Here is a 9,225-nt window from a genome sequence, read left to right on the forward strand (position 1 = left end):
TCTCAAAATCGAGATTACTTTGCCGCTTTTGATATAGTTTCTTCTGCAAATTCATCATCACCTACAACTACTGCTAACAAAGGTTATCTCTTATGCTTCATCTGCATACAATTCTGATTTGTCGTATAAAATCATTTGTGCATGACTTCTTTTGTCGTCCGATACAACAAAAATCCACAAACCTTCACAGGACTATTTATGTTTTTTTTTCTCTGTACATGTTATCATCTTCATTTTATTACAAATAATAGCATCTCACATTTTTTATAAAATTGCTGTCAAAATATGTTAAAATGGATCCAAAGTTGGTTGACAATTACCAATATGCAGTTAAAATGATATTTTTACTCCAATGAATTATTTGTTTATCATGATCTTCTCAAGGATTGGTGCAATCAAATTATAAAAGGGTTTTTCGGTCCTTTTATGAATTTTGATGTATTAATGATTTGGTGTAACAAAAATATACTCTTTTTTATTTCAATTTTAATATATATTCCAAGTTAGTGCGGATTATTTTGTTTTGGTGACATGCAGGGGAGAAAAGGAATCGGTTTGTTGTTTTGAAGTTTTTGTGTTATAATATGGAAAAAACGGTAATATGATTTTTTTTGAATAATATCAAACATGACATGTTTATTCTGGTCTGTTTGGGTAGGGACGGTGAAAAGGAGTTGATCCCATGTATTAAATATATATGCAGTAAAAATAGAAAAATGTATTTCGGTTTCTTTTTTGGAATTTAAATGGTATGAAAAATGGTAACAATGAAGGTTTGAAAGAGATAAATACAAAATCACACTGATGTCATCTAAAAAGAGATCAATACAGTTGCCAAGGCTGCAATATAGTTTCACAATGTTGCTACTCCTATGAATACTTTGTTTCTTCTTGCTTAAATCCTCAAAAAAAAAAAAAAAAAAAAAGATCAAGCAACAACAAGGCTCAAAATTGTCAAACCAGTAACATCAGGGACTTATTTATCTCTTTTCGATTACTGTTTATCCAATCTTTGTTCTAATTCCTCCTGTACACCAATGAATTATTTGCTTCATCGCTCTTGACCCATTTTGTATTTTGACATTTATGATTCAAATATAAAATCTTGGAGGAGTTGTGATGAGATATATACCCTCTATTCTTTTTTTAATAGTGAAACTGGTGAGGGAGGTAATGAATCTTTTGGAAATTTTATAATTATTAAACTGGAGTGAGGATATTTTTCATAAAATTACTGTCAAAATATGTAATTTGGGTTCAATTATATACTTACACAATAAAGTGTTACTTATAAGTATTAGTATTGTATTACTTTAATAATTGGTTGATGTTCAAAATTTTATATTAATTTTTTTTAACAAACCCGTGTAATACACGGGTCTAACACCTAGTATATATATAAAATACTAATAAGTTTCTATCTAACATTTTATTGTATCGACTCTTCCGTTCAAACAATATATCTGCCACCTAGTTTTAAAATATCAAATTCGTTTTTTTTATTTAACAAATCTAATTTAAAAAATATATAATACTAATACGTTTCTATTTAACATTTTGTTATTTTAACTCAAACAATGTTATATATAACATTAGTTTTATAAACAAGCAACTGCAATATCGTAGTTGTCAACGAACAATGTAAGATATTTTAATCTTAATTTCTAATATATTTTGTCAATTAAATATATAGTAAAGCATGACGTTTGGATACTATGGTTCGGTTCTATTTTCTGGGTTTTTATATAAACAAAGATCAATCTGAATCTAATTAATGAAATTTGGAGGGTCTTATTTTTGTTTTTGCCATAGTTTTAAATTGGCTTGAACCGATCCTATATACCACTTGAGCTAGAGCCGTAGAGCACCCTTAGGAGGAGTTTTTGAAGCAATCAATTTGTTGGGTTTATTATGGGCTAAAAAGAATGTAATTTAAACGGTTATCATATTATATTTATATACTAAGTCATGAACTAGCCTAATGTTTTCATCTTTACAACAAAGACTATTAAAAAAACACTTTTTTTTAAGTATTGCAGTGAGTTTTTATAATCGATATGTTTTTTAATTTCGTAAACTTGAAGTCAACTTGGTTATTTGGATTCAAAACCCAATCATGATTATTTCTTTGTAATTTTTTCCTAATTTCAAATTTGCTATAAAATTCAGCTGTTAAAAAACATAGCAGAATAATTTTCACTTCCTTTAAATAAATAAATAAATCATATCACTTCGTTGATTCCAGAATCTGTCACGAGACAATATCATCATAGGGATTTGGGACAAGGCCAATCGTTGAGGAAGGGGTAGGACTAAAAGTATGCTGTCAAGGTAGACATTCTCCAAAACTTCCTTTGTAAGCTTTGACGTACTTGCCTATACTCATGTCATGAAGTGTGTGTCATTGTAATAATAATAGTAATAAAAGTATTATAAACATGATAATAATATCTATTTTTTTTAGTAAAATAAACCGGTGCAATAATATCAACAACAATGCATTCACATTTTGTTAGTTAAGCATGTTTTGACAAAAAATATTTTAAGCATGTTTATCGAATTTGTTTTGACATTTTATCTATAACTTATACAAACCATTTTTTTTTTATTTATTATTATGTAACTTACATTTTTACAAATCATATGGAACAATTTCTATTATTCTAACATTTTATCATATTAGCATTTAAAACTTAGAAAAACAATGAACATGATAAGAACCAAGAAATGACCCAATATTATAAAAACAAGATTGCCAAGGAAGCTCTCTCTCTCTCTCTCTCTCTCTCTCTCTCTCTCTCTCCAGCTGAGCTCAGCCATGTCGGAAGAAAATAAAGAAACTTACGCCAAGCTAAAATCCATGGCACAACCTGGTGATCGAAAGGATGATGATGAAGCATCTGAGTCAAAGCACAACGAGTTGGTAGCACCAGAAGAAGACGGTGACTACGACTGTAAAACTCCAACCTCCGATGATCACAAGATCCAGCCACCGCGTTTCTCCTTGCCGCCACCACCACCACGCAAACTCTTGCAGAAGAGAATAAGGAGGTCGTCGGTTGACAGAACACTGACGGAATTCTTCGAACACACCAGGCGCCAAGAGGTAGATGCGTTTATCCAATCATTTACTCTTAGGGTTTCTTCGTCGACCTCTAGGAAAAGGCGAAGTCATAGTGTATGATATACAGGGAACATATATACTGAAACTAAATGTATGAATAATATAGATTTAAGAATAAAACACATTGATTCTGTCATGTTTTTATTATTTCGATAGAAGAAAATATCCCTATATATATCTAGAAGTTTTGAATCTTGTTTATTTACACATATTAATGAAATTTTTTTCTTTCCATATATGAATTCTAATCGCTATACATTTTAGAAGAAACTTTGCAACATCGAAAAACATGCATAGAATATTAAAATTCTAAGCCTAGCTTTAATATTGATCATAATAGTTAATAGTTATTCAATTTGTTATCCTGCACAAACATGAATATTGTTCACGCATATTTGCTTCTATTCTTTTTTTTTTTTTTTCCTTTTGATGGAGTAAAAATTAACAAGCTTAATTACATATATTTTTTTATGAAAGCCATGGAAGTTATTATATATATATGATTCTTTTTGTAATCAAAAGAATTTTTATTGATTTGGAACGGAATACTCTTGAGGTAGCAAGCTTTATCAATTTTTTTTCAATGACATGGAGTTTCGAGAATTCTTCTCGCATTCACATGTGCTACTCGAAATATGCATCAGCAAATGAACTAAGGTTTTAATTTACTTTACACTATTTTCTTATTTTTAATAAGCCAAAAGACAATGAGTGAACACAATCAATGTTGCATTAATGATAAACATCACCAGAGATACAGTTATAATTAAGACATTAAAAACTTTGAACATTACTCCTCCTCGTGACCACTATATATCCTAGACGTAACGGCCCCTACGGAAAGATTTCACAAGAATGCCGACAGCTACCAGATTGTGTGGATATTAGATGACTATTTATAGATTAAGTTTTAAATTCGCGCGAAACGAATTGTAAAAGTAATTTCTAATAGCTCTTAATTTGGTCATTGGAGTCCATGTTGATTAGGATTTTTTGGATTCTTTATTCAATTGTGAAGTAAATAAAATGTGAACTTTACGATGGAACGCATCTATATAGGCTCCAAAAAGCGTTCACATGTGCAAAAGTACTTCCTTCCTTTTAAGAACATACAAGAGGTTCCTGTGTGTTTATATTTGATATCTTTCATTTTATCACAGCACTGGACTATCATCGTTGCAATGCAATTAAGTTCTTGCTTAATTAGATGTTTTCTGCAGGAAGTCGATAATAATATCAACGGAAATATATTAATTTATATGAGATTGAATTGCTTAAGAGGTCTTTATTTTCTTTTAAAATAACAAAAATATTTGATAGATAGATAATTGGTTAATTACATCAAAGTACGACTCTTGATATTTTTGTTATTTTAAAAGAAAATACAGACCTCTTAAGGGTAGTTTGGTAATTTGGAGTTATTATTAGATGCTCGTTGTTTCTTAAGACTTGAGGTGGTGCTCTGCATGAATGAAAACTTAGTTTGAACTGGACTACTCTTAAATGAGCTGGAACCTGACTGGGGGTGATACAAATTAAATCGAGCCGGCTGGGTTGGATTGGGTCCAACTATATATCCATAAACAAAACAAAGCTATGTCTGTGTGAATCTGCGTTATCTAAAAACTAGGATTAAGGATTAAAGGATGTCAGGTTGACGAATTGGATGAGATCATGAGAATTGCAAAGATTCTTAGAAAAGACAAATTGGATTTCTGTTGAGAAAATATATATATATATATATATTAGGGGTGTTCGCGGTGCGGTTTGGTGCGGTTTCGAGTCGAAACCGCAAACCACACCGCATGTGCGGTTTGAAATTTTAGAAAACCGCAAACCGCACCGCGAAGGTTCTAAACCGCGTTATGTGGTGCGGTTTGGTGCGGGCGGTTTGTGCGGTTTTTTGCGGTTTATGCGGTTTGAAAAAGGATATGTATTTTTAATATTATGTACATAAAATTTATACATAAATATATTAGTTATAGAATCAAGATAAGTTGGTTTTGCCAATGTTTTAACAATACTAGTCATTGTTACATTAGACAATCAGATAAATAATCTATCACAAATTTGTTTACAAAAATTGAAATTGGTGATATCAAAATTCATTAGTAATAAAACCAAATTCGTATCTTCTGTGTAATTTTTATGTGTTTGTATTATATATATATATATATATATATATATATATATATATATATATATATATATATATGTATATATATATATATATATATATATATATATATATATATATATATGTATATATATATATATATGCGGTGCGGTTTGAACCGCATTGTTATAATTGGAAACCACAAACCGCACCGCATAATGCGGTTTAACAAAATTTCAAACCGCAAACCGCACCACACTAGTTCTAAACCGCATTAGGCGGTGCGGTTTGGTGCGGTGTGGGCGGTTTATGCGGTTTGTGCGGTTTGGTGCACACCCCTAATATATATATATATATATATATATATATATATATATATATATATATATATATATATATATATATATATATATATATATAGTCAAGATTAAATAAGAAGGAAATTTTCGGTAGAAAGGTAAGAAGTTGTTTTTTTCTACATATTTTTTTCGCGAACAAACAAAATGAATTATTAGATGATTAATTTGTAACATGATTCACAAGAAAAAATTCTCAAAAAAACATCTCCATGATTCATTTATACAATGATTTTGTTGTTATTCACTAAAATTATCATAAAAATGAATTTTTTCTTAATTTACTTAAAAATGAATCATAAAGATGTTTTTTTGAGAATTTTTTCTTATGAATCGTCTTACGAATGAATCATCTACTGATTCATTTATTTTGTTCGTCAAAAAAATATGTAGAAAAAAAAAAATTCTTACCGGATCTATATCTATATAAATGAATCACTAGATGAATCATCTTGTTAATTTTTTCTTGTGAATCATCTTACAAAAAACATCTTTATGATTCATTTATTTTGTTCGTCAAAAAAATATGTAGAAAAAAACTTCTTACTTTTCTACCAAAAAAAATTTCTTACATGATCTATATCTTATATAAATGAATCACTAGATGATTCATTTGTAAGATGATTCACAAGAAAAAATTCCCAAAAAAACATTTTTATGATTCATTTTTAAGTAACTTAAGAAAACATTCATTTTTATGACAATTTTAGTGAATAACAACAAAATTAATGTATAAATGAATCATCAAGATGTTTTTTTGAGAATTTTTTCTTGTGAATCATCTTACAAATGAATCATCTAATGATTCATTTTGTTTGTTCGCGAAAAAAATATGTAGAAAAAAACTTCTTACCTTCCTACCGAAAATTTCTTTCTTATTTGATCTTGACACACACTCTCTCTCTCTCTCTCTCTCTATATATATATATATATATATATATATATATATATATATATATATATATATATATATATATATATATATATATATATATATATATATATATATAGGGTTAGGTTATTTTGTTTTTAGTAACTATTGTGTTCCAAAATGCACAGATCTGGACCATTGGATGGAATATAATCAAAGGTTATAATATGAGGGTCTATAATAGTAGAATAGGATAACATGTACCATATAATCACACAAATTTGAGCATAAGGGCATTCTAGTCAATTAACCTATATTAAAAAAGGAAATTTTCGGATTTTTAGGGATAATTAATTCCTTTATTTTTAAAAATCTAAATATCTTAAATTAATTTAAAATTAAAAATCCGATTTTTATTCTGACAGAATGATAGAATTCTAACCATAAAGTAGTAAACATATTTTTCGATTTTATTCTGTCAGAATGATAGAATGTCAACCATAAACTAGTAAATATATTCTGAAAGAATACACAAAATCGATTTTTGAACTATTAATATACCAAATAATTAAATTGTACGATTGTGATTTATTGAATTATAACAAATATTCAGAATAACAAGTATAATTCTTAAAAAAATAACAACATTCTAGATGTCTTGTGTATCTTTGACCTCTAAGTCAATTCAAAATATGCTAGCATTCTATGAGATTGACATTTTGTGACATTGACATTCTGTCATAATTGTATTGAATGAGAATGATATTATACAAGGAGCCTTTCCCATCAGGTATTCAAGGCATTCTTCAAGCCTTTTCTATCACAAATTCATTGTCAAATACTTTGTAATGATACACTTGTATCAACTGCACATTAAATATATAATTAATTAACTACAAATTCTATAAGAATAAAGCAATAATATTCTTATATAATAAACTATTCTTTTAGAATGGAAATATTATAAAAAGGTAATAGTGTATCTTTCATCATCTGTAGCAATTAAAGCTTGATTAGAATATATAGAATATTCAACACAGAACATAAAACATAAGTAAAAGTAGTTAGAATAACTAGTATACAACATACATTAGAATAAGTAGAATAATTTTGAAACGACCCAAAAATACGACCCAAAAATTTTGTTTTTCAATGTAATCAAAACCATAATCTGAGTATCATAACATAAAAACATACGCGATGTATCCCAAATCATAATAAAATACTGTGCGGAAAAACTGTATCATACTATATCAAATCAAGACAACTAAAACCATCCCCAGGATAAAAGCTAAGTTGTGGTGTGTGCGATGCTATCATCCCGAGCTCTTCCCTTTGCTTGCGGAAGTACCTGAAACCAAAACTGAAACTGTAAGCACGAAGCTTAGTGAGCTCCCCCAAACTACCACATACCATACAGTATCATATAAACACATATTGGGCCTGGCCCACTGCATCGGGCCGAAGCCCGGAAACTGCATCGGACCGAAGTCCGGAACTGACTAGGACCTTGTCCCCTGCATCGGACCGAAGTCCGGAACTAACTGCATCGGACCAAAGTCCGGAACTAACTGCATCGGACCGAAATCCGGAACTATCTGCATCGGACCGAAGTCCGGAACCGACTGGGACCTTGTCCCCTGCATCGGACCGAAGTCCGGAACTGACTGACTGAACATGGCATAGCATAACACATCATCTAGCATGAACACATATACTGCATACTACATCGGGCCGTAGCCCGGAACACATAACACTTAACACATAAAACATAGCATACAAATCCTGTCTGAGCCACGAAGGCATCAAACATACTAGCTACTGCATCGGACCAAAGTCCGGAAACTACTGCTAACTGAACGGGCCGACATTGTGGCCTTAGACCCGTCCCTACTGGAAGGAAACTCACCTCGTAAACTGGCTGCTGAGTGTGTGGCTCTGGAAGCTAACGGCTGCTGCTCCTGTATCTCCCCGGCTACAAGTCCATAAACACACTCAATCAAATACTAAACACTGCACTTGGGTAAAATGACTCTTTTACCCTTGGTCAAAGTTACTCTCACTTGGAGTGACTCGTCGAGTTGGGCCACCCAACTCGCCGAGTCCTACTCTCACTTTTCAATCCTACTCGCTGCTACTCGTCGAGTATGGCATCGACTCGACGAGTACCCTCTTGATCCAAGAACTCAGACAATCTTCATCCGACTCGCCGAGCCGTATGAACATACTCGACGAGTTGTTCTTGATCTTAAGAAGATTGCCTTGGACTCGCCGAGTTGTATGAACAACTCGCCGAGTCCCTCCATTACTGAGTCTACCTTCAACTCGCAGAGTCCACTCTCTAACTCACTGGTTCCACTCAACACTGCTAAAAATGAAGGAATCGGGGACTCGCGACTCAACTCGCCGAGTCGTTCTTCCCGACTCGCTGAGTTGCCGCCATGCAACTGTTTTTCACCCGATTTTGCTTGAATCCAACACATACAAATGATAGATCTGAGTCCAATAAGCTGGTTTACCATGTAAAGTTTCCAACTTTACGTGTACAACACATGAATAAGGGAAAATAAGGCTAAAAGATGCATAAAAGGGATAGATCTAGGGTTAATATGCAAAGTATCCTCATAAAGGCAATAGATCTGGACTATGGGACTTCTCAATGAATAGATCCAAGGTTATCTCGGCTTATTAGGGCGTTCATGAAAGCACAAGGCTTGGAACAAGCATCAACTAGTTCTTAGAAGAGTTCTAATGGAGG

The sequence above is a fragment of the Lactuca saligna genome, chromosome 2 (genome assembly GCF_052625555.1).
Source record: "Lactuca saligna cultivar CGN05327 chromosome 2, ASM5262555v1, whole genome shotgun sequence".
In the NCBI taxonomy this organism is placed as follows: domain Eukaryota; kingdom Viridiplantae; phylum Streptophyta; class Magnoliopsida; order Asterales; family Asteraceae; genus Lactuca; species Lactuca saligna.